The 24,978-nt window shown below is 38.7% G+C and overlaps 1 non-coding gene across 1 annotated transcript; it reads left to right on the top strand.

Annotated features, from left to right (window-relative positions):
• Positions 1 to 24,611: 24,611 nt before the first annotated feature.
• Positions 24,612 to 24,717, top strand: LOC145637627 (small nucleolar RNA R71). The gene has a single exon (XR_014114390.1). It is a non-coding gene; the product is annotated as a small nucleolar RNA R71 (small nucleolar RNA).
• Positions 24,718 to 24,978: the final 261 nt, after the last annotated feature.

Here is a 24,978-nt window from a genome sequence, read left to right as displayed (position 1 = left end):
AAAAGACAAAAAAGAAATAAAGTGATAAAGAAATAAAATCTTAAAGTGATGAATAAATAAATAAATAAAATAAAGATAATAATAATAAGAAGAATATAGATAAAAAAAAAGGTGAGAATTTTATTAGAAATAAAACTCTCAGAAAAACTGAAAAATAAACGGTGAAGATAAAATACTATAAAAAATCCGGATAGATACGGGAAAAGATGAAAAAAGAAAACGCGTGAAGTGCCATGACACGGCACTGTGCACCGTGTCACGGCAAAAGTTCCCGTGACACGGTGGAACTTCCCGTGTCACGGGACGCGTATTACTCAGCGGTGTGTTTTACGCGCGTAAAAAGATAAATTCTGGGCAGTTTCAAGCGCTTTTGCTATAAAATAAGACCAGTTTATTCATGATCTGCATAATTACGAAACACAAAATAATTTAGAATTTCATATTTCAATAATCATGTCTCAGAATTTTGATAATACATTGCGCGATTGGTCTTATTCTTTGACCAATGCTGAAAAAAGAGAGTTAGAATTATTTCATGTCAGGGGTTTGCTAGCCCTGCGACACGTAGCTATTGAACATGATTTTCTTAGGGCAGCATTAGATTATTGGAGTCCAGAAACACACTGTTTCAAATTTGATTATGATGAAATTTGTCCCTTGCCGGAGGAATTCGGCGCAATCTTTGGATTTCCTGCTAGAAATCTTATTGCCATGCCTACCCTACGTGAATATTATTACCAAGATTTTGAACGCCATCTGAATCTAACAGATCCAGATTTAAATAGAATTGTTTGTGGTAATGAAGTAGACTTAGAAAAACTTGCTAATTTATATTTTAATCGCCCTATCTCTGAGTCTTATCATGTATATCGTAGAAGGGCATATATTTTTTGCATGTTTAGCAAGCTCTTATTTGCAAACGGTAGGGTAGGACATGCTTGTCTAGCGTCTGTGCTTGAACATGTCGAATCTGGAAGATCACCTATGCCGACGTGCCTTGGAGAGACATTTCGTGGCCTCGACGAGGCAAAAGCTGACCGGAAAGCCATCAGGAAGGGCTCTCTGGTACTACTGCAGGTAAAAATACGCTCTGAGTAGCCCCCGTGACTCAAAACAGGCACCGTGTCACGGTGGGTGTCTGCCGTGACACGGCAAAACCTGCCGTGTCACGAGAATCTGCTTAATAATTTTTTTTTTTTTCGACTGATTTTTTTTTCTTTCTTTTTTTTTTTTTTTTTTTTTTTTTTGCAGATTTGGTTGATGGAGCGTTTGGAACTATTCGAAGCCCCCGACGATGTTGAAAAATATGGCCCTAACGACCTAGTCCGCAGGAAAAAGAATTACTCTGCGAACATGTCGTATGAAGATTGGAAAAATTTCTTTGCAAAGAGAGAATTTTCCATTCGTTGGGTGGTGCCTTGGTGGAGGCTTACTAGGATGGTTGGAACGAATGATACACCATATTGCCGTGTTCCTAGTATCTCAAAACTGACCTTTTATTGCCCTTCTCGACTGATGCGGCAGTATGGACTTGAACAAGTAATTCCACGCTATAACGATAGTCCTCGTGAAGTATCGTTGCATGAAAGTAACGTTCACAAGTACAAGGCTTATTGGATTGGAAGACCTTTGTGGACCGTTTCTGCAAGTGACCAAGCTCCTCCTCCTTTATCTAGTGCATACAAGGCATGGTTGAACCCTAGAAGTAGGAGGGAACGATTCGGATCACGCAAGTCTGATGTGAAGAGTCGTCTTGGAAATAAGAAAGTTCCTCTTATAGATCGTCTAGGTTCGAGAACACAAGGGATTGAGTTTAAGACTCCTATAATGCCAAGAAAGAAGAATTATGTGAAAGGAAAGGGTAAAGAAAAGATGGTCTACAGGGAGAAACAACCGAAGAAATTCAAGAAGGGTGAAAGGGGTGAAAGTTCGACTAGGGGTGTGACGGTTCGGGCTACGAAAGACACATTAATGGTGAAGGCCGACCTAATTGACCAAGAGAAGGATGTTCCTAAAGAGAAGAGAGATTAGATCAATAGTGCTTTGCTTTTTATGATTTTTAATTTTTATTTAAAATAAGGCATATGATGCCAATACTTGTAGTCACATTTATTTTAATAAATAATAGCACATTTATTTAAGCCTTAAAAAAAATTACAATGACTTTTATTTATTATTTATTTATCCGAGTCAAGGAGTCGGACGCAATGGAAGAACCAAAAAAAAAACTCGTACAAACAATGAATTCGCAACGAACGCGTCACAAATAAAAACGGAAAATCTGAAATTCCACCGTGTCACGGTGAAAAATCCCGTGACATGGTATAAATTCCCGCGCCACGGCAATTCCTTTTTTTTTTTTTTTTTTTGCGCTCGGAGTCACCGTGCCACGGTGAACTGTACCGTGACATGGTGGAATGTCCCGTGTCGCGGCAATTTCCCCTTTTTTTTTTTGGCCGTGACGCAATGCTGAACTGACGCGCATATTTGATCAACAGAGGGAGGATTTTTATTTTTTAAAGTGGTCGGGCCCCCTTGAGGGGTTGCCTACGTATCCTAAAAAGGAATCAGGCCAAACGTAGCTCTATTGGGTCATGAACCCATGCGACTAGGCATAGAATTTCTTGAGTTGATCCAAGTTTGTTAAATTATGGAAGCCGTTACCGTCCATGTCTACTAATTGTGCCGCTCCACCAGACAGGATGGCTTTAACAATGTACGGGCCTGACCAGGTAGCCCCCGTTGATGTATGAACAGAGGTTTGATAACCCCAAAGGGCGAAATGTAGCTTACTTGGCCAATCCTTGTAATTTTCTATCATCTTTTCGATGATAGTTTTCACATTTTTGTTGGCCGATTCGACTGCACCATTTGTTTGTGGTCTTTAAGGTGATGATCGGTGATGCTTGATATGATATTTTTGTAATAATTCCGCGCATTCGGCTTGGAAATGTGTTCCATTGTCACTGATCATCTCATGTGGTACCCCATAACGGCATATGATATTTCTCTCAATGAATTGAGCTACATGTTTCGCCGTCAGCTTAGCATATGAGGCCGCTTTAACCCATTTGGTGAAATAGTCGATTGCTACGAGAATGAATTCATGCCCCCCTTGTCCTGGTGGTGTTATTTTTCCAATGATGTCGATGCCCCAAGTGGAGAAAGGCCATGGAGAAGTATATGTGTAGAGAAGCGAAGGTGGAACATGCTGTAAATTTGCGTAGACTTGACACTTCATACATTTCTTGACGTAGTCGTGACAATCTCTCTCCATAGTAGTCCAATAGTAACCTTGTCGTTGAATCTTTTGGACTAACATTTTTGCATTCATGTGTGTTCCACATATACCGGCATGAAGGTTTTCCATGGTTTTATGTGCTTCTCTCTTGGCTATGCATAAGAGATTTCTTTCCATTGCAGTTCTCTTGTGGAGTTCTCCCCTGATGAGCACATACTGTGAGGCCAGGAGCCTCAAAGCACGGCGTGCCCTTTTATCAGTATTAGGAGGGTATTCTCCTCTTGTCACATAATTAAGGATGTCTGTATACCATGGCTCTTCATCTTCTTCTTGTGGTTCTTGTTCATCGTCAAGTGCATGAACATAAGCCGGCTCATATCTTCTTTCTATGGTCAGTGGCATTCTGATTGTCTCAGTTGGAATTCGCACCATTGATGCTAATTTAGCTAGTGCGTCGGCGAATTGGTTTTCTTCTCTTGGCAAATACGTATATTCCACTTCATCTAGTTGCTCCGTGAGAGTTTCTAGATGAGCTTGATACGTGGCGAGACTTTCGCTTCTCACTTTCCATCTCTTGGAGATTTGGTTAATGATTAGTGAAGAATCACCATAGATTCTAAGTTTCTTAATTCCCAAGGCGACAGCTGTTTCTAACCCCAAAATGCATGCTTCATATTCTGCGGCATTGTTGGTGACATCAAAGTCGAGCTTCATGGAAATTGGGATGTGTTCTTCATTGGGTGATACGAGCAAGACTCCTACACCACATCCTTTTTGGTTTGAAGCTCCATCGAAATAGAGTGTTCAGCTATCATCTTCAGTCATGAGCAAATCTTCGTCAGGGAAATCGTACTCATCTTCTTCTTTTTCAGCTTCTTCTAGCGGAAAATCTGCTAAGAAGTCAGAAACCGCAGAACCTTTGATGGCTTTTTGTGGCACAAATCTCAAGTCAAACTGAGCAAGATTGACTATCCACCTAGATAATCTGCCATTGAGTGTTGGTTTTTCGAACAAGTATTTGAGAGGATCCATTCTGGACACGACATGCACTGTATGAGTGAGCATGTAATGTCTTAGTTTTTGTGCGGCCCATACAAGTGCGAGACACAACTTCTCAAGCGGTGTGTATCGCGTCTCATATCCTTGAAGTTTCTTGCTCAAGTAATAGATTGCATTCTCCTTGCTTTCGATCTCTTGTGACCGTAAGGTAGAGTCGAAGAGGAAAGTCAGGTATTGCTGGTGCTAGCACGGGTGGGTTTGCCAAATACTCTTTGATTTTGTCGAAAGCCTTTTGGCAATCGTCATCCCATGTGACTGGGACATTTTTCTTGAGCTTCTTGAATATAGGTTCACATATCGCTATGAGCTTTGATATGAACCTACTTATATACTGCAACCTTCCAATGAAACCTCGAATCTCCTTTTCATTTTTGGGTGGTGGCATGGCCATGATCGCCTTTACTTTTATAGGATCTATTTCAATCCCTCGAGAACTGATCACATATCCAAGTAATTTGCCTGACGTGACTCCGAATGCACATTTTGCTGGATTTAATCTCATGTTGTACTTGCGGAGTCTTTCAAAGAACTTGCGAAGGGAAATAATATAGCCTGGGCGATCTTTAGACTTAATGATCATATCGTCGACATAGACCTCCACCTCTTTGTGCATCATGTCGTGTAACAATGCCGTAGCTGCTCTTTGGTAGGTGGCACCCGCGTTTTTCAACCCGAATGGCATTACCGTATAGCAATATGTACCCCATTGCGTGATGAATGTGGTTTTCTCCATGTCTTCTTCGGCCATCAATACCTGATTATATCCGGCGTAACCATCCATGAATGACAGGAGTGCATGGTTTGCTGTATTATCGACCAGAATGTCAATGTGAGGTAGAGGGAACCCATCTTTTGGGCTTGCTTTATTGAGATCCCTGTAATCAACACACATTCTGACCCTTCCATCCTTCTTTGGAACTGGAACCACATTTGCTATCCATTCCGGATATTTGGATACTCTGATGAAACCTGCGGCCAACTGCTTCCTGATTTCTTCCTTGATTTTGAGAGCCACATCCGGTTTCATACGGCGCAGCTTTTGTTTGACAGGCTTCATACCTGGAATGAGTGGTATCGTATGCTGAGCTATATCCCTGTCAATTCCTGGCATATCTTGGTATGACCAAGAAAATACATCAACAAATTCACTAAGCAAGTTAATTAGCTCTTTGCGTTCATCTTGACTTAGTGTTAATCCAATTTTTACTTCTTTAACAGTCGTATCATTGGAAATGTTAACTGTTTCTGTATCTTCGATAAATGTTGTTTTATTTTCGTGTTCTTCCATTGCTTTTATTATTTCTTTGTCATTTTTATCATAAGCAAAGCAATATTGATCAGGGCTAGGGGAATGGCACGCATCGTAAGCAAAGGTACTCATTTTATTGAATTCATTGGCTAATACATCAAGAGAGGCAAGGTCGGTTGCGACCTCACCGGAATTATTAGGACTAGAAAGAGAGGACTCAACAAGGGACTCAGGATTGAACTCTATAGCAGAAAGAGGGTCGGCCTCAGACTCTAAGGACTTGTCTACAGACTTAGACTCAGACTCGGACTCGGACCTAGACGACTCAGACTCATCAAACATAGGACCCTCGCCAGCGGTTATTTCCAACTTCTCTCCACTCGGTGTAGTGATCCTCAATGTCTTGCGCCATCCCTTTGAAATGTTGTCAGCTTGGACGATCAACTCGGAGGGGTCAAAATCCTTGTTTTCTATGACAGCTTGAACGAGCTCGGAGTTATCATTGCGGACCAACTTGGACTCATTCTTCTCCATTCCAAAAAGGAGGTTGATTCCTAGATCATCAGAGTTCGGACTAGTTGGCTTTTCGGTTGTGAAGAGCTCTTCGTCTTCATTAACAAAGTCACAATCGAGGAACACCTCGAATCCTGGTTCACGGATCCCATCATGGACGAATGGTTCAGGGAATTCATAGCATGGGAAGTCTTCCCCTTCTTTGATGTACTGGCCATTGAGGGTGAACGGATATGGATCCATGGCCATTTCTGTCTTCGTGATTCGAGCATTATTACGAGCCTTCATCTTCAATGAAGCTTGTTTCAGATCTTCTTTTGTTGGATTGAATCCCAAGCCAAAAGTATCCTTCTTGAGTGCACCAGGATGGCCCCAAGATTCAGCCACTTTCTTCTTGAGTCCAAGGGTCATTCCAGGGAAATGACCTTGCTTTTTCAGAATGGCATTGATACTGGTGTTTAAATAGGGATCGAAGTCGAGGTGACACTTTTCCTCCTCTTCAATCACGAGAACATCATCTAGTGAAAACCCCCAAAGATCTCCATCTTCTTAGTCATGTTCAACATGGACGATAGGAGTATCAATAACTTGAATGCGCATAGGAGAAGCGTCGATAGTAATTGGAAACCCTCCAACTATGGCTTTCACTTTCTGGAGAAGCGATGATGGAATCGCCTTTAGCTCATGAAGCCAAGGGCGTCCTAACAACAGATTGAAAGAGGCCTTAATGTCCACCACCTGAAATTTGGTGCGACGTTCAATGGCCCCAGTAGTTATATTCAGTATGATAGTACCCACGGCTTGACGGCGAGTATTATCATAAGCGCGAATCCCTCGAGTGGAGGGAGTCAATTCTTCATTCTTTATGCCCAACTTCTTTGCAGTACGGAGTGGGCACACATTGATTGCAGAGCCATTATCAACCAGGCTCATAGGAACATTCATCTGCCTACACACCACAGTGAGGTGTAAGGCCTTATTATGTTGATCCCCTTCCGGGGGCAGATCCTTATCAGAAAACGAAATTAGATTGCTAGTACTTGGCAACTCAGTGGTGAGAAAGTTGACCAGTCCTTGAGGAGTCATGTCATCATCAACTTCTATCTTCACCAGAGCATTCATCACAGCCTTTCGATGCTCGTGGGAAGTGGCCAAAAGCTTCCATACATTCATCTCCACCTTGGTCTTTTGCAGTTGTTTGACCACATCGCTGTTCACAGGATCGATGGGATCAACAATCGGATGTGATTGTGGTGGAGGTGGAGGTGGATTAGGTTGTTGCAACCGTCCACTTCTGGTGAGAACCTTGACCTCAAAGTCCCCCCAAACGTCTTCACTGGTTCAAAGAGATGAACAGGCTATATCCTTGAGATAGACGTCTTCATCATCACTATCCCAAATTCCATTCACTTCTTCAGTACTTGAGATAAATACAACTTCCGGCAGAGGTTCATTCACAGGTTGAATGAGTATCGACGGATCAAAGGAGACTTCATCTCCCATGATAGCCAAAGCATCAGAAAGAGGACCTGTTTGAATGTTAGGCTTCTTACCCCCTAGAGGGACAGGAAGTTGATTAGCATCGTTCAGGTCGTGGATTGCATCCTTCAGCCTCCAACACTTCTCAGTATTATGACCCTTGCCTTTATGAAACTTGCAATAAGCATTGGGGTCATAGCTAGCAGTCCTATTCTCTGGCCGAGGTTCTGGAAATGGTCCGATTGGCATAATCAGTCCTTGACCATGCAAACGGTCATAAGCAGCATCATAAGTCATTTCCAAAGGCGTGTAAACCCTCCTTTGCCTTTGAAATCTTTGGGGAGGAGCATTAAGGGCCAGCACATCATTAATATTGATATTATTGGTAGCATTATTAGGCTTAGAAGACGAAGAAGAAGGAGTGCCGTTCTTCTTGTTTTTCCAAGTGTTGTTGCTATTGTTGCTACCAACAGACTTCATCAGTTCATCTTCGATATTGATTCCAATATCGTATACAACTTCAAAGGTACTCAGAGGCAGAAACTTCAAGTGTTGCTTGTACTTATGAGTCAGATTGGCAATGAACAAGCGAACCATTCTTTTTTCCTTGGGGGGATCCACCAGGAGCGCAGCTGTTTCCCTCCACCTGCTTAAGTAAGTGGTGAAGCCTTCATTCTCTTTCTGTTTGAGAATGGAGAGTTCACGTTCAGAAGTCTTGGCCTGGATGTTACACTTGTAACGATTCATAAAGCTTTCAGCAACATCCTCCCAGGTCGCGACATGCTTGGATTCCAAAGAATAGAACCACTGTTGACAGGCATGCTCTAAGGAAAGAGGGAACACCGTAGGGAAGAGTGTCACATCTACTCCCCTAAGAGCCGTAGTTGCAGATAAAGCCTTCAAGTGGAAAAGCGGATTATCAGTAGGCTTGAATTTGGGGATGTCAGCAGTGGAAAACTTCTCAGGAAGCTTCTCTCTTATGGACGAAGAGGTGACAGACTGTTCCACATAAGTGAACTCTTCAGAAATCTTGCTCATCTGTTCCTTAATCTTGTCCATTGCGGTAGTAGTGACATTGTTTTGATTGTCTTGTTCTAAAGTGCTGACTCTAGTGGTGAGTGTCTGCATCATGTCAGACAATCTTTCAATTGTCCTGTTGAGGTTCTCAATGTCTTCCTTAGTGGCCATTGGTTGAAAGTAGACTGGAGATGAATCTTGTGGAGATGATTGAGGTGGTTTCCTTGTACGCCTCTTTGGTATAAGAGTTTGTTGAGGTATGGACTCGAACCATAACAATCTACCCCTGCTTCTTGACCAAGTGATGTGACACCGAAACAAACACACCTTTAATGACCAAACTTAACCTTGACCCATTCGGAAAAAAAAAAAATAAATAAAAATTATATTAAAAATCTATAATTTTGAAACTCTACTTATCATTATTTGTTTTTAAAAAAAAAATAATACATGGGAGGATACCATCCGACTTACTCCAAAAAAAAAACGACACAAAAACGAGACTTCCCTAAAATACGGTAAAAAAAAAAATGGTGCACGACTAAAAAAAAGTGTGTGAACACGATATGTGAGTGATTAAGTGAGGTTATAGACACGTGTTTTGACCGCATAGCTAGACACGACACAAAACTGGACACAACATTTGCACAAAAATTGAAAAAAGGACTGATAGGACACTTTCCTGGGCACCGTGTCACGGTACAGATTGTCGTGACACGGTGCAGTCTACCGTCAGACGGCAGACAGCCCCGTGTCACGGCACTGTTCACCGTGGCACGGCAGAAAATGTCGTGACACGGTGCGCAGTTCCAGGTCAGTTTTGTGATTTTTCCAGATTTTAACCGATTTTAGGTCCGTGCTAATTACTATGTGAGAATAAAAACCCTCGGTCATGGGTTAAACAAAAGAGCAAACACAAGAAGGTTAGCACCAAACAGCCACATAGCATTTAGGCACGATGATGTAAAAAAAGTTCGCAACCTAGAGTCAAGATCTATGTTCAACTATTGGTCAAGCTTTGGGTGTCAAAAGGGTACCATGGTTAAGAGTTTGGACGCGTTAGCAAGGCAGCCTCCCTTGAGGGTGTATGCAAACGGGCGGCTCCGCGAGTTCGTGATGAAATCGAACTCGACTCCATGGTTTGGGTGGATTTAATAACTCGGATGAACCCTTATTGCCATGAGCGTTTTTGGGTTGATAGAGCTTAAATCCACCGGGGCTAAGACGCATGTAGAACATATACGTTTTTTCAGAAAAATCGAAGGAAGTCGACTGTGAGGAAAGAAAATAAGCCACCGGACTGATCTTAGGACTGTCGTGACACGGCAAAAATTCCCGTGCCACGGTACTGTGCACCGTCAGACGGTGCACTGTACCGTGACACGGCAGTCAGAAAATCTGACTGGTGCCCTGTTTTCCTTCGCGCGCAACCAAGTTATCCAATTTTTCCTACGGGACAGACCTGAATGCGACGTTAAAACGTCTATGCAGATGCAAAAATGCCAAATTAATCACAGGAATATTTTTTTAAGAATCTTTCAAGTCTCATCCACTCATCTTAATTAAATACCGATCACTCAAATCGATAAATAATTAAGAAACCTCCCCAGTGGAGTCGCCAAATTGTAGGCGTCGCTCGAAGTGCGCCTACATAAAAAGCATGTTGTGAATATGCTTGGCACTCATAGGAAGTGGGAATTGACATTAAAATTAGGGACAACGATTAGGGACAAAGCAAAGTAGGGAGCCGCCAACAAGTTTTTAAGGAACTTGTAAACCGTTCACGGATCATAAAAGGCAACCACGATAAAGGGACAACGAAGGCAACAACGATTGACCCGTGAAGGTTACACCCCATTCATAATCCATGAGATTACTAACTCCATATGGTTCGGAACCACGAAAGGAGGATCGGGGATGATGGTACAAAGTGAGTCATGGAGTCACATTCGCCCGTATTGGCCTCTACTCGATTCTTATAGTGAAAAGTGATTCCTGCGATCTCAAAGGCATACAAACAAAATATTCAATTTGCTCCAAACTATTATTAAGCTAAATTGGTTGAATATTAATGCAACACATAATTCTAAAATATTTGTGATCACTTGATTTAATAACAAGATTGAAAAGGAACCTAAGTCGGTTGTCCAAATTATCTTGTTAGGCGTGATTTTCAATTACATATTCTCTTTAAACATGCAATATGGTGATCATAAATAATAGAATAACATTAATATTAAAACCAATTTAATCACAATTCCAACAACATAAAATCGTTAGAAAAATAATAAAAATAAAAGGAGCATGACTCTTACTTTGATTCTGTTTGTTTGCAACTACAAAATAATAAACGAGTTAGTAACTTGAAGGAAATAAATAAACAATAATTAAATTAAATTAAATTAAATTAAGTTGATTTTGGGGCCAAACCCTCAAACAGTTCTACCTTTCACGCCTTGGCTTAAGGACAGAACCTCGAGTAAAATATGGACTCCTTTAAGTGCTTGAAGAAGGAATTTTGAAGTGAAAAGGGTAGGCTAGTGTTTAGGCTAAAGAATAGAAGAGAGAAAATAAAATAATAGAATTACTCGGTGCCCCGTACATCAGAAATGAGGGGGTATTTATAGGGAAAATGTACTGAGGGAGCACACGGAACCCTAAAATGATAAAAACCCTAAAAAAATTTCCCGTGACACGGTCAAACTGTACCGTGACACGGGAAGCCCCACCGTCAGACGGTACACTTTCCCGTGACACGGTACACTTTTGGCGTGACGCGGGAAATTTTCAGAAAACGGGATAGAAAACGCGTCAAGGGTTTACGCGGAAAAGACACGGAATGTCCCATGTCACGGCAGAATTCCCATGTCACGGGAAATCCCACCGTCAGACGGGAAGGATTCCCGTGACACGGTAGATACCTGCCGTGGCGCGGGAAATTCCAGCCCGTTTTTCCGTCTAAATACATTTTTAACCCTAATTTCCTTCAGCATTTTAAGTGCCGATTGATAATTTCGGGCCTTTTCTGACTTTTTATTATTCGGGGTAAAATAAGAAAATAATTAAATAAAAATAAATAAAAGGGTTTGGGCCAAAAACAAATAATAAAACAATAAAATAAAAAAGCTTTGGGCTAGAATTAATTAATAAGTTTGGGCTGAAATTAAAACTATGCTTTTACCAAACATGATTAATCCATGGACTGTTCAAAAATATGAATTTAATAAAATACGATTTTTTTAAGCACTCTCGGGATTAAATACTAAACCCGACCTATAGTGGCGGTGAAAGGTTGTTCATCATCGGGTTTGGCTTTAGGGAGACATTTTTAGGTGTCTACAATCCCAAACAATCTTACCGCGTTCTCCCTACTAGTTTCAAATCCACCTACAGTGAGCATCTTAATGGTCCTCGAAGGAACCGAAAAAGAAAAAGATTTTAGGGCTAATCGACATCTTGACTATGCAAACCGATCCATAGGCTTGACTTATATCTCCCTCAACCGAGTTGTGACTCTACCAAAAAGGTCAAAAGGTCTTGGAAATAGTTGTAATGTATAGGCGAAGAGGGTAAAGGTAGTCAAAATTTTGAACTTTTATGGTATACCTAATTTGTGAAGCAAAGGGTGATCAATCCTCAACACCATATTCAAGTTATCACCAAACAAAAACACCAACACCCCCAAGCTTATTCAAAGAAAATATCACAAAAATATATATATATATATAAAGTGTAATAACGCTTCCCCCCAAGCTTAAATGGAGCATTGTCCTCAATGCTCTAAACTAGAGAGATCAAACTTACATCAAAATATTTTGTGCTTTTCATTTCTTAATTTTCATTTTTTTTCATGCTTCAAAGCATTTGCTTTTGCATTTCATCACTTTCTTTGAACGTTATTGGTTTTTCCTCGCCTCTTTTAACTATGGATGTGTAGGCATCGTTCGAAGCGCACCTACGTTAGCATATTGTGAATATGCTTGCCACTCATAGGAAGTGGTAATTGACATACTATTAGGGACAACTATTAGGGAAAAAGCAAAGCAGGGAGACGTCAACAAGTTTTTTTATGAACTTGTAAACCATTCACGGATCATTTAAGGAAACCACGATAGGCAACAACGATGATTGATTAGTGAAGGTTACACCCCATTCCTAATCCATGAGATTATTAACTCCATATGGTTTGGAACCATGAAAGGAGGATCAAGGATGATGGTATGAAGTGAGTCATGGAGTCACATTCTCCCATATTGGCCTCTATTCGATTGTTATTGTGAAAAGTATTTCCTGCGATCTCAAAGGCATACAAACAAATTCAATTTGCTCCAAAATATAATTATGCTATATTGGTTGAATGTTAATGCAACATATAATTCTAAAATATTTGTGATCACTTGAATTAAACAACAAGATTAAAAAGGAACCTAAACCGGTCGTCCAAATTATCTTATTAGGTGTGATTTTCATTTACATATTCCCTTTAAACATGCAATATGGTGATCAACAATAAAAAAAATAGAATAAAAATCAACATTGGAAGAAATTTAACAATAATATCGTTTGTCAAATAAAATTATAATAGTAACCTTAATCATGGTACTAGAAATATAAAATAAAATAAAAGTAACTAAGTGATTAATTACTCACAATCCGCATTTTCTTGAATTGCTACATCAAGAATAAATTGTTAGTAACTTCAATAAAAAAAAAATCAAATTGAAATTAAATTAAATTAAATAAAAAGTAGAGTTGATTTAGTCAAATCCCTTAGTTAATTAATTCTACCTTTCACGCCTTGGTTTATGGATGGAATCTCGGGTCAAGTATGGACTCCTTGGAGTGCTTAAGGAAGGAATGATGTAATTAAAAATTTAAGTTTAAGGCTTAGAATATGACAGAGAAGAGAGAATGATTTTTTGGTGTATAAGAGAGGAAGAGAGAATGATTTTTTATGCCCCAAAACTGATGAAATCATGTTCGTATTAATAGAGAAAATAAGTAGGGTGAAGCACATAACCCTAGAAGTGAAAAGGCACCATGAAAAACCTTGGGAAAACACCGCATTACCATATATGCACCTCGACATGGCTCAAAATACCGTGACACGGTGCACAATACCATGACACGACATTTATACCGTGCTGCGGTATTTACCAATTTTCACGCGTTTTTAAAAGTATGATAACTTTTGATCTGTAACTCGAAATAAGGCATATAATAATTGTTGGAAATCTTATCAATTCTACTTTCCCAATCCCTTGAAAAGTGCATTTATGGTCGTTTTTTGGAAAAAACACACAGTTCTTAAAGGGTAAAACCATTTCCAAAACGTCTTTTCCACCCAAATTTCACTATTTTTGGGCTAAAATCTGGGTTTGGGGATTAAATCAGCTCTAATACGAGCTTAAAATTAATAAAACCGAGCTACTAATCTAATTAGCAACTTAAAACCAGAAAAATTAAGCCATAAAATACCTTGAAAAATATGGTTTTAAAAATAAATGAGCAAGGCTCCGATACCGCTGTTGGGTTTCGGTGAGTTCGACCCACCGTGCAAGGAAACTCGACCCCAAAATTAAACTCACAATAATTATAACCATAAGCATAATTAACATAAACACAAGACTAAGTAAGAGATTATAACCTTTGAAGCGTGCTTCCCTCACCAAAACGAGCTCTTACTTGAAAGCTCTTTAGTCTCGCTCACACTGCAACCTCTTTCAAAGTTCACTCGCAACGCGAGCACCAAACTCGATCTATTGCCTTGGAGTTACAAAGGCCCGACCTTAAAACCCGAGTAATTAGTGTTCAAAGGTTTTCACACTATGATGCCTTTTTCAACACTTACTCAAGTGAAGAATTCCCAACTCCCTAGGTTGGTATTTGTAGGCAAAGGCTCACAAAATTCCAATCATCTTTCCATGTGGGAGATTTTGATAATTCTATTTTATTTTAAATCTAAAATAAAATAAATAAGCAAGCTACTAATAAATCAACAAGTGTCAAGCTCACATGAGGGGTTAGGTGAGGACCATGCTAGGCCATATGTCCCTAGCACTCGGTTTGCTCGGGGCATTCTGATGCTAGGGGTATTTTGGTAGTTTTGTTGACTTATTAGTATTTCCGATGCTAGGGGTATTTCCGGGGCCCTCGGTTTTCTCGTCTTGTCTTTTATTATTTTTTACTCGACTTTCGACGCTCGGTTTCGATGCTCCAAGCTCGAATTTCCGACGTCTGAATATTAATTACTCGGGCGACTCATTAATTCCTTCCGAATTAATTCGTCGCTTAGGTTTGCCAGTTGCTTGGGTGTGACCCGAAGGGTTCTGTTAATATTAAGCTGTAATATTAATTATACATTAATATTACAGATCGGAAGCCGCCTCCACCCAGGCATTCCGATCACTTGACCTCACTAAATAATTAGCTTTCTAATAATTCCAAACCCTCTATCGGAATAATACACTTGTTTGAAGGACACCATTCCTTTTAGTTTATACATGTTCATATTTTTTTTTAAAGTCATCCTAGGTCCCTATAGTCTAGATTAATGATCCACCTTTTGTTGTTACTCGTAATTACTTTATTTGGTATTGTTAAAAAAATTACAAATAATTTTGATATTAGTTAGAAATATGCAAAGTTATCATCCATAAAATACGAAATTAACATCATAATCTTGATGGATCGGGTGTAGGTGGTGGGTTTTGCAGGTGACTAAAGAGCAGATGGACTAAACGGGTGAAGCAGATAGAGTTAGAAGGTAGATGCTAATGAAGCTCCACCCAAACTAAATCCAAATCGTTGTCATCCTGAGGCAAGATGTGGCGTGTCGCGCTACAACAGAAAATCCCAGTTCTTATGATTTTTGTTTTTATCATAACTTTTGATCCCAAAATTGTATTAAGGAAAATAATATATCGTTAGAATTCTATGAAATTCTACTTTCTAACCCAATTAGAATCAAGTTAATATAAATTCTATGTTTTAAGTTATGGCCAAAATAATGCAAAGGTATTGGTTTTGAATTTATTTTAATATTTGGCTCATATTTATTTTGTTATAATTTGAAATTAGGCTTATGTTATATAATTGTAATGCTTATTTCAAGGGCTATCCATAAATTTATAATTTTGTTAATAATTATGAAGCACAAGGGACATATAGCTCAGTTTCAAGATGTAGTATGAAAAGAAGAAATTGGTTAAGGTTTGCGGATTTTGGGCTTAAAAAAGTGTGTGGGCTATTAAAATGGATAAAATGATTTATGAAATGATAGGAAATAGAGATGCCTTGGTTTTCTGAGCAAGGCTCAAGTGTTACTTTGATCTGATACATGACTCAAACTAAATGACAGTAAAAGGTTTTTCATCACTAGGTTTTGGTTGGGGGAGACTTTTTAGGTGTCTACAATAATTAAGTAGTATTTTAAATCAAATACTCTTTAGTTTTATAATATATTTTCAATTGTGATTTCAACAAATCCATCCCTAATCAACTAATTCTTTATTACAACAAGATTATGTTTTTCATTCATCAATCTTCCCATTTATAAATCTATAATTACCTAATTAATTCATGAAAGTATTCATTTGATGTATAAAAATACTCACCTTCTCTTTTTTAAATTACAATGCCTTTCATATTCTTTTTATCTTTCCCTTACATATGACCATGTATTTCATTTATTTAGTAACGAATTGATCTACATTATTATTAGTCACATTAATTGAATAGTTACTAACTACATATATACTTCATGGTAATTGAATCTTATTTTATTTGATACTCCTTCTATATTTTGTTACTTTCTTAATTATCCATGCGCGGAGTTTTAGGAGGAATATATAGTTGAAAGTAATAAAATATGATGGAAGTGGGGTTAGTAGAAGAATAAAAAATCTTATAAAGCAAAAGTGTGTTTAAGCGGGGAGGATAGATTATATGAGAGCATGAATATTAGAGAGTATGGATTTATCCTCTCATTCATTCTCTTTCCTTACCCTATTTTAACACCTCATACTCTCTTTCATCCACCTCATTTTTCACTATCTCTTTCCCTTCTTCCATCCTCTTCCATTTATTTTTCCCACATCAAAGGGTATCCTCTTGATATATTTTATACTATAAATATGGCCCCACCATATTATTATTGATTTCTTTAATGATAATATCTAATAATAATAATAATAATAATAATAATAATAATAATATTAATAATAATTAGTATTCGATAATTAGCATAATAAAAATTATCATACTTTACCAACATTTTGATACAATAACACATGGCTTTAGGACTAAAAACACTAATTGATACACTAAAGTACAACAAATACAAGAAATTAAAGACAAATAACTAAATATCCTCCTTTTTCCTTACCGATTACTAGTATGCCCAAATCTTGCCCACAAATGTTCTACCAAATCTTGTTTAAGTGACATATGAGTTTGTTTATCATGGAGATTTTCTGTTGCTGCCATTAATGTGGTTAGGTTAGGATTTTGGTAGCGCAGGGTTATGATGAAAGTCGTTGCTCTTCGGTTTGAAGTTCCTGCTAAATACTCGGGTTGTTCAGTAGCAAACTCATTAGGATCCCAATAGTTAAGATAACTTTCGCGCTCATCTTCCACGATCATATTGTGCATGATAATACACGCCATAACAATTTTCCACAACATTTCGACACTTCATGCCAAAGTAGGTGACGAATAAAAAGTTATACCGCAAGTGCAAGGTGTCTGTTGTTAGCAGAGACTTAGCAAATACAGGTCGAATCCCATAGGAAGATAGGTTCTATTAGTTTTTGCCCAATTATTATAAATTATTTTGATAAATGAAGAGTGATTTGATGATTAATTAACTAAAGAATGACAATAATGAAAATAAGGTTGTTCACAGATAAATTAAAGTATAGGGCATACGTTCGGTCCACCATGCTTATACCAAACCAAGAAATGCAAACAATCCATTAATAAACAAACTAGGTCAAATTATTAAAGCACTTGTTAATCCTACGGTCGGGAATTAACACTTACGAATTAACATATGTAGTTTAGTCGCTAACATAATCAAATTCGCCAATTGTAATTAAGCCTCTAAAAATATGTTCTTTCAATTCTAATTTTTATTAGCTAAATAATTAACTCATGATATTGGCCAATTACATGAATCAAACAATAAAGCACAAATCAATTGGAATTATTCAAACCCTAATTCATAAATTTATAAATAATTAAGCACAAATAATCATGGTATAAACATGGCTTCCCTCACTTAACCCTAGAAAACGACTACTCACTCATAATTAAAATAAACACAAAACAAAAGAGATAAATAAACTTGAATTCATAATTAATAAAATAAATAAAGAACTAAAGATTGAATGAAAATGCCTCAATGATTGAGTTAACAGAGAATGAAAAGCTAGGGTTCAACAATGGAGAGAAAAACTAAGAAGCGTTTAATCTAGAAAAATAAAGCATAAAAGAGGAAAATAAAATTCTCTCAAGTATTTATATTAAAGCCTAATCCTAAGTAAAATAAAATAGATAAAATTAATTAAGGAAATAAAAGTAACAAAAGTCGTCTTTTAATTATTGGTCGCGAGAATTACAATCGACGGAAAGCAAGATTCCCGCACGCCAGACCCATCGCCCGATGGATGGCTGATGGTCGAGTGATCAAGGGCTACGACGATGACCATCGGCCGATGGATTTCCATCAGGCTAGGCAAATTCGAAGGGTCGTGTGTGCGGCTAAACCATCGCCCGATGGCTAGGCGCTTGCTGGAAAATTTGCAGGACCAATTTCGGAAGGTTGTAACTCACAATATAGGAATCGTATGAAGGCGTGCAACCTATCATTGGAAAGATATACAAGTCTAGTTTCCAACCCAACTTGAATCACCTCAATCCAATCTTTAGAACTCGATATATGGCTGAAACAATGCACAAAGGTCCTTTTTGATACTTTGCAAGCCTTCGTTTTCCTTTGTTTCTAACTCAAATTCAATTCCGAAAAGTGCATATCGATCCTTGTGGATGCTATTATAAATTCCCATGCATATAATCCTTAGAGACAACATTCCACAAGCATAAATCCCTCGGTCAATGAACTCGATCCATCTATTTCCATTCAAATGTCATTCGAATCATCTCCAAACACTTCGAAAGCGTCCAAATGACTACGAAATCACCTGAAACATTAAGAAATACACAAACGAAGCATAATAGAGAGATATATGATGACTTATGCAAATATGAACCTAAAATCGACCAAAAGGACTAAGAAAAATGTATAAAAACTAGCATAAACGTGCCTAAGAATCTTATATAAATATGATTCATCAAATTCCCCCAAGCTAAACCGTTGCTTTTCCCTAAGAAAAACTTGACTCAAGACAGAGAAACAAGACAAAAAACACTTCTAGGGAACCAGAATAAGACCGACTTGACTCTCGAGAAAACTGTCAAACCAAAGTTAGCGAAACTGAAATCTGGCTCGGATACATATAGAACCACGTAGCATTCATAGTCCTGCAATTAACTCGCCAATCTAGAGGCCACAAACAGTCTCTTTCCAAGCTAGTCTCCGCCGATTCCTGTAGATATGCTGAAGTCGAGCACGAGAGGTGTCCTACCAGCTTAGGGTTATAACAGACACTCAACCTATACCATGTCGACTCGGAATGCAACAAATACTCTTTAACTTTGACTCAAAACTCATTTCACTTAATCATAACTCATGCACGAAGATCAAAAGGTCTTTATGAAGGTTGTAATGGGGCTAGGGTGAGAGGTAGGATTAACATTTTGGGAGATGTGAGAGTTGAACTAGCTGGGAGAGTGGTAATAATAGTTTATAATAACAACACAACCATAAAATAAAATTTATACCTTCACTAAAATTTAAAAAGAAAAACAAACAACGTTAATAGAGTTAGTGAAGTAAAACAAAAACAAAAAAAAAAAAAGAAACGAAACTAACACTAAAAAAAAAAGAAATTAAAACTAGAAGAATAGCATACATAAATAAATAAATGAATAGAAAAATTAAAAATAAAAAAAAAGAAGGAAAGTAAGAAAAATTAAAAACAAAAAGGAAGAGAAATTAAAAAGAAAAGGGAAAAAAAAAACTAAAAAGAATCATAATAAAAGAAGAATTAGGAAATCTGGTTGCCTCCCAATAAGAGCTCATTTAGAGTCGTGAGCTCGATTTCTTACCTTAGTATCAATCATCAATTGGTGTATCGGAGAGATAAATTGTCTCCAATTTGCCGATGAAAGCACCCTCGGTATATAACTTTAAACGTTGTCCATTTACCTTGAATTTTGTGCCTTTTTGCTAGCAACCTCTATGGCTCCATATGCTTTGACATCGGTGACTGTGAAAGGCCCGAACCATCTAGACTTAAGCTTTCCAGGAAAGAGTCGAAGTCTTGAGTTATAAAGCAACACCTTGTCACCATTATTGAACTCTTGTTTTTGGATCATCTTATTATGAAACTTCTTCCTTTGCTCCTTGTAGAGCCTATGATTCTCGTAAGCATCGAGCCGAATCTCATCTAGCTCGTTCAATTGAAGAAGTCTCGCTTCACCGGCCTTCTCTAGATCTAAATTAATCTCCTTGTCGACCCATTGTGAAAGGTATTCCATTTCGACCAGTAAATGACTAGCTTTGCCATACACCAACCGATACAGAGTTGTCCCTAACGGAGTTTTGTAAGCCGTTCGCAATGCCCACAATGTATCATCCAACTTCAATGACCAATATTTGCGGGATTTGTTGATTACCTTTTCAAGGATTCTCTTGATTTGTCGATTAGATACCTCAACTTGGCCGCTCGTTTGAGGATGATAGGCCAAGCCAACCTTGTGAGTAACTCCATGTTTCTTAAGAAGAGACTTGAAAGTTCGCTGATGGAAATGAAAACCACCGTCACTAATAACAACTCTTGGGACTCCAAAGCGCAAAAAGATGATCTTTTTTAATAGCTTCATAACGACCTTCAAATCATTAGTAGGCGACGCAATAGCTTCAACCCTCTTGGTGACATAGTCAACGGCAACCAAAATGTACTGATTTCCACAAGAAGAGGGAAATGGTCCCATAAAATCAATGCCCCAGACATCAAAAGGCTCGACCTCAAGAATCCCATTTTGTGGCATCTCTTGCCTCTTCTATATATTTCCTATTCTTTGACACTCATCACATGCATTGCAAAAGGCACGAGCATCCTTGAATAATGAGGGCCAATAGAAACCACATTGAAGCACTCGATAAGCAGTTGCAGTAGAACCAAGATGTCCACTAGAAGGTAGATTATGGCAATGATGAAGGATACCATGAGTATCCCAATCTGCTACACATCTCCGAAACATTCCATCAGCAAACTTATGATAAAATGAGGGCCATCCCAAAAGTACCGCTTGGCATCATGGCGTAGAACTTCTTGCGTTGTTGGTAAGTCAAATCCGGAGGATGTGAACCACTTACACAAAAATTAGCATAGTCAGCATACCATGGAGATACAGAAGAAAAAGAGAATAATTGATCATCGAGGAAAGAGTCATTTATAGGGCTATCTGAAGTAGACTGAAATCTCAATCGAGGGAGGTGATCCGCAACAACATTCTCGACACCCTTATAATCTCGAATCTCTAAATCAAACTCTTGAAGGAGAAAGATCCATCGAAGGAGCCTCGGTTTAGCCTCTTTCTTTGCTAGGAGATACTTCAGAGCGGCATGGTCAGTGTGGACAATTACTTTCGAACCAATGAGGTAAGTTCGAAACTTGTCAAGAGCATACGCAATAGCTAGGAGCTCTTTATCAGTGGTGGCATAATTCATCTGAGCCTCATCCAAGGTTTTACTAGCATAATAAATGGCATGCAAAACCTTATTCTTTTGTTGTCCAAGCACGGCTCCCACAGCATAGTCACTCGTGTCACACATGATCTCGAATGGCAAATCCCAATCCGGAGGTTGTATGATTGGAGCAGTTATCAATGCCTCCTTAATCCTGTTAAAAGACCCCATACAAGCATCAGTAAACTCAAATGTGGCATCCTTAAGCAATAATTGAGTGAGGGGTTTCGCTATTTTTGAAAAATCTTGTATAAATCGACGATAAAACCCTGCATGACCAAGAAAACTTCTCACTCCCTTGACATTCACGGGAGAGGGAAGTTTCTCAATCACCTCAATTTTTGCTTTTTCAACTTAGATGCCACGATCAGAAATAAGATGACCAAGTACCACTCCTTCATTGACCATGAAGTGACACTTTTCCCAATTCAAGACCAAATTAACGTTAGTACAACGTTTAAGCACCTTAGAAAGATTATGCAAGCACATATCAAAGTCAGAGCCATAAACACTGAAATCATCCATAAATAACTCCATGATGTTCTCAATGAAATCAGAGAAAATGGCCATCATACACCTTTGAGGTGTCGCAGGGGCGTTACACAACCCAAATGGCATTCTGCGATAAGCAAATGTATCATAGGGGCATGTGAACGTTGTCTTCTCTTAATCTTCCGGATGAATGGGAATCTAAAAGAAACCTGAATATCCATCCAAATAACAGAAAAAACTATGTTTTGCTAATCTTTCAAGCATTTGATCTATAAAAGGTAAGGGGAAGTGATCTTTCAAGGTGGCCGTATTCAACTGGCGATAATCGATACACATACGCCAACCTGTGACAACACAAGTAGGAATTAGTTCATTCTATCATTTTTAACAATAGTTGTCCCCCCTTTCTTAGGAATGACTTGTACCGGGCTCACCCGCTTAGATACTGAGATGGGGTAGATGATGCCCGCGTCAAGAAATTTCATTACCTCTTTCTTCACCACCTCTTGCATATTAGGATTCAATCGACGTTGTGCTTGGATGCAAGGGCGATGATTCTTTTCCAAATTGATTCTATGCATACAAAAATTAGAACTTATGTAAGATCGTCAATGCTATACCCGATTGCCTTTTTATGCATGCGAAGCACAGTCAAAAGCTTATAAACTTGGCTATCATCGAGTTTAGCACTAACAATTACAGGGCATTCCTCATTATTATTAAGAAATGCATATTTAAGATGAGAAGGCAAAGGTTTTAACTCTACCTTTTTTACTTGTGAGTCAGAAGTAGAACAAATAGTTTCCATTACCTCAAACCCCTTAGTGTTAGGGGCATCCAAGTCATGAATCAAGGAATCAATCTCTGCATCTCCTTCTCCTTCAGAGACCTCCAGGGTGAGAACAGCTTCTAATGGATCATTAGCTAACTCACGAGGCGTATCATCTCTCACAATCTCATCAAGAACATCAATCCTACAACAAGTATTCTCAAGCATAGGCGACTTCATCGCATTGGTTAGATTAAAAGTCACTGTATCATCACCAACAGACAAAGTAAGGGACCTAGACTTGGCATCAATAACAGCACCTGTAGTACACACAAAAGGTCTACCTAATATGATCAGTATATTACTATCCTCCTTCATATCCAAAACTACAAAGTCAACATGAATGAAAAATTTTCCAACCCGAACGGGGACATCCTCCAAAACACCTAAAGGGTATTTTATAGAACGATCCGCCATTTGCAAAGTGATCTATGTGCATTTTAAGGCTCCCATATTCAACCTGTTACAAACAGATTGAGGCATAATAGACACATTAACACCTAAGTCACATAAAGCTTTATCAATGAATAATGCACCTACATGACATGGGATGAAAAAACTATCAGGGTCCTTAAGCTTAGGTGGGGATTTATTGCAATATAGCACTACACTCTACAGTTAGAGAAACTGTTTCTACACCACCAAAGTCTTTATTCTTAGTAATCATTTCCTTTAAAAACTTGCATACATTGGAACTTGAGAGACCAAATCATTTAAAGGAACAGTTACCTCAAGGTTCTTGACCATAGTCAAGAACTTACCAAATTGTTGATCTACCTTGTTCTTTTGCATCCGATGTGGGAATGGTAGCTTTAGCTCGATGGATGGAGGCTCGGAACCTTTCTCTTTCTCTTTATCAACCTCACTTGTTTTAGCTTTCCCATCCTTCAAGGTGGGAACATCATCCACGGCCTTCTCTACAACCTCACTCTTCTCCTTCTCAAGATTTGCATCATCAATAGGCATTTGGGGCCCTTCATAGCTAACACCACTACGAGTAGTGATAGCATTGGTGGTCTCCTTAGGGATAGGCTGTCCTGGTAAGTGGCCAGGTTGCCTTTGGATATTGGTGCCTGCGACTTGTGCGATTTGGTTCTCCAAATGCTTTGTCGTATTTTTCAACTCCTTGATGTTATCTTCAGTGTTTTGCTTCATGGATGTCATCATTCTCATAAGGTCAGACATAGTCGGCTCTTGAGTGCTAGCATTTCCATGAGTAGATTGTTGAGGTGGTCTATTGAAACCCGGAGGAGCATGATGAGAGGCTCCTTGTTGGTTGAGTGGAGGCCTTGCAGCATATTGTTGAGGCTGAGGGTTCTGAGGCTGTGACCACTGTTGCTGAGGTTGAGGGTTTTGAACATTGTTGCTTTTATATGAGAATTAGGGATGATTCCTTTAACCTGGATTGAATGTGTTAGAATATGGGTCATTTGGTTGCCTTTGTTGAAAGGCATTCACCTGCTCCATCTGATTGGTATCTTGAGAATTCTGAGCACATTGATATCCAAAGTGACCCTGTATACCACATAATTCACAAAAAAAGTTAGTTTGTAGAGGTTGAGAAGACATAGCATTAACAGATACAAGAGAGGAGTCCTTAGTGGCCTGTAATGCATCAATCTTTGCAGTTAATTGAGCATTCTGAGAATTCAAGATTGAATAGGCTTCAACTTCCATCTTCCCTTTCTTTGCTCGCATTCTTGGAGAAGAGAAATGATTGACTGCAAGATTTGCAAGAAAATCATACCCTTCCTCGATTGTCTTGTCAAGGAAAACACCACATACGGCAGAATCAACAGTACATTTAGTCTCGGGTTCTAGTCCATTATAGAAAATACGAACAAGATTCCACTTCTCAAAATTGTGATGCGGGCATGATCGTTGAAGATCTAAGAATCTATCCTATGCTTCCATAAGATATTCCCCTGAATCTTGAGAAAATGTTGATATTTGATGTCGAATCTTTTCAGTTTTTTCGGGAGGGAAATACTCTTTGAGGAATGCTTGAGAAATTTTGCTCCACTCCGTCTCCTTAACGGTATTCAACCATTTTTGAGCTCTATCGCGAAGGGAAAATCTAAACAACATCACTTTCAATTGATCTTGAGTGACTCCTTTGTGATGAATAGTGGAGCACAATTGTTGAAATCGCTGCAAGTGATTAATTGGCTCGTCAGTAGGATGGCCGCTAAACTGATTTTGTTGGACCATACTGAGCAATGCGG

Source organism: Chenopodium album, chromosome 6 (genome assembly GCF_948465745.1).
Source record: "Chenopodium album chromosome 6, dcCheAlbu1.1, whole genome shotgun sequence".
Classification (NCBI taxonomy): Eukaryota; Viridiplantae; Streptophyta; class Magnoliopsida; order Caryophyllales; family Amaranthaceae; genus Chenopodium; species Chenopodium album.
The sequence above is the reverse complement of the archived record's forward strand: the minus strand, read 5'-3'. Positions and strand labels throughout refer to the sequence as shown.